Source organism: Balaenoptera acutorostrata, chromosome 1, assembly GCF_949987535.1.
Source record: "Balaenoptera acutorostrata chromosome 1, mBalAcu1.1, whole genome shotgun sequence".
Lineage (NCBI taxonomy): Eukaryota > Metazoa > Chordata > Mammalia > Artiodactyla > Balaenopteridae > Balaenoptera > Balaenoptera acutorostrata.
In genome coordinates this window covers 60,252,345-60,255,263 of record NC_080064.1, presented here as the reverse complement: position 1 = coordinate 60,255,263, position 2,919 = coordinate 60,252,345, and positions in this window count along the sequence as shown.

Here is a 2,919-nt window from a genome sequence, read left to right as displayed (position 1 = left end):
AGACTTATGTTCCAATCCTAATGCATAATACCGGCTTTGTGACCTTGGGTGTATTACCTTTTTAAGCATCAGTTTTCTCATCTATACAGTGAGGATAATAGTACTTGCTTCGCAGTTATAATGAATAATTGAGATCATGTGCAATAAGCATAAAGCACCATGTCTGACTTATATACTAAGTACATTATAAGTGACAGTAATTTTTATGCAGGACAGTCCATTCCTCACCTCAGTTATAACCTCAGTTATATCATACCAGCCGCTGGATAGGATAGAGCAAATGGCCTCCATCCTACTTTAGGTTTGATCTATTTAATTTTTCTTCTAAAGATTTCACTTCCAGTCCTTCAAAAGGATATAGGAAGTTCCCATATATAGCAGCCTCATTATTCAATTTTTCTTCCCATATGTTTTTGATGCCAGGACATCCATATGAAATTAGAGCAAAGAGGGAGGCTTTGTGATCACACCATTTCCCTTCAAAATGCTTATTCTTATCGAAAAACTTGTTTCTAGACCATGCAGCCATCAATGTGAAAGATTTTGAGTTACAACTTTACATTAAAACAGAGCTTAGGAAAAATAAAATAAACATTGTATACAAAGTTCTTTAATTGAAGATACCCAGTTAACCTGTCATTCTATGAGGAGGTTACGTTTCTGAGAACTACTCAGTAGTCTCAGGGGACAGATGCCTAGAATATTATTCTGTTGCCACTGCATAGAGTGAGAAGAGAAGAATGACTGATGGGTCCCTGGGGCTATTCAGTGATACTGTGCATTGCCAGAAATAGGACACACAGGGGACAGTGACATAGTGAATATCTTTATATCAGAGACATGCTAGTTATTCCTGTGCTATGGAAAGAGAGTAGAAGGAATCTGGATCTTCTATCTGGATCTCCGGGTGATACCATTGCCAGCTGCTGCAAACAGGCTGGTTGAGCAATGTGCTATCCCAGAATTCCACACTAGTGAGCCCATGTAGTCATTTATTCAGTCAGCAAATATTTGCTGAGTGCCAGCACTTTACCAGGTGCCAAGAATACATTGACAATCAAGGCAAAAGGAATCCTTGCCTTCAAGGATGTTCTATATCAGAAGACAGATAAAATGAGGAGAGTTGCTATAACACTCATAACAGGGAGATTTGGTTTAGGCAGGGAAGTTGGGACCAGGGATTCCCCACTCCTCTCATTCCCATCTTCTCCCTGCCCCCTCACCCCTCACTCGTGTCTCTTTGACCCACAGAATGCCTGCCTGAAGGGTGAGTTGTAGGGGGGATCTGAGCATGCTCCAAACCTCTGGTTTCTCTCTTTTGAATAAAGATCCTCAAGGGATTGTGCACCCCAGGATCTTCATTTCCCCAAGAAGATAGTTCAGCAGAGGGACTCTGGCCCTGCAGGGGGAAAGCTAGAAATGGTGAGGGTTGGTTTCATTCAGACTTCAGTATCAGAGCTAAACCACATTCTCCAATCAGATTTATGGATCTAAAAATGAGCTGATATTTTGATAACCATCCGTTTGTCCTGAGCCTAATTTCTCAATGGATTCTAAGCTTGGAAGAGAAAATAAACATGCTGTTTATTGATGTCCCTTATACCCCATCATCTTATAGCATTTGCCAAATATCTGAGGAGTAGATGCAAGAAATTGGCATTTAAGAACCAAATTAATCCACTGGCAAAAAGAGAGATTGAGGTTTTTGGCTTAAACCGAGGAGGTATTGAAATTTTTTGCCAGTGCTAAAGCTAGGAAGTTTACCTGTGTGGGGCTTTGCCTTTGGTTACTGAAGACGGTAACACTTGGAGTATTGCAATAACCAGGGACCTTTATGACTGACCTTTATGACTGACCTTGATGTGATTTAAGAAGACACATAGGGATCAGATCATAGAGGAAAGAGAGTATATGTGTCTTAAGATAGGCAGTACTTCAATACACTGGCTTTTTTAGGTCTTGCTGGGCAGAATAATTTTTATTCCTGCATTTACTGAATTTCTTAATGAAGACTATAGACTAACTCTTTAAACTCTAAAGACAGCTAATCTCAGTGAGGGCTACCAAACACTGGTATGTGTTTTGTGCCAGGCATAGGGAAGAAATGCAAGGTTATATACTCCCAATTCTGTTTTTCTCTATGTAGATCAAGGTTCAGGACTAAGTGGGGAACAAATCATGGCTAAACTCTAGGATTCATGTAGGTTATCTATAGGCTCCTGGGTCATCTTCCTTACTAACAGGTTGTCTCTGCTTAGTACTCTGATTTATTGGTTACCTAAGCCTTGACCATGGTTTTTAGATTACAGAGATTCATACCTTGGTATTGATCACAGAAGCATGTTAGTCTTTATTAATTAACAATTAATTAATACTTTGAAAGGAATGGAGAATCTGGCTTCTCCTTGGATTGACATAGAAACTCCATGAATTTTTCCCAAACTCATGAGTTAAGAAAGAACGTACCTACATAAATACAATGGAATATTACTCAGCCATAAAAAGGAATGAAATTGTGTCATTTGCAGAGACATGGATGGACCTAGAGACTGTCATATAGAGTGAAGTAAGTCAGAAAGAGAAAAACAAATATCGTATATTAACACATACATGTGGAATCTGGAAAAATGGTATAGATGATCTTATTTGCAAAGCAGAAATAGAGACACAGACGTAGGGAACAGACGTATGGATACCAAGAGGGGAAGGGGAGGGTGGGATGAAATGGGAAATTGGGTTTGACATATATACAGTACTATGTATAAAATAGATAACTAATGAGAACCTATTGTATATCACAGGGAACTCTACTCAGTGCTCTGTGGTGACCTAAATGGGAAGGAAATCCAAAAAAGAGGGAATATATGTATACGTATGGATGATTCACTTTGTTGTACAGCAGAAACTGACACAGCAGTA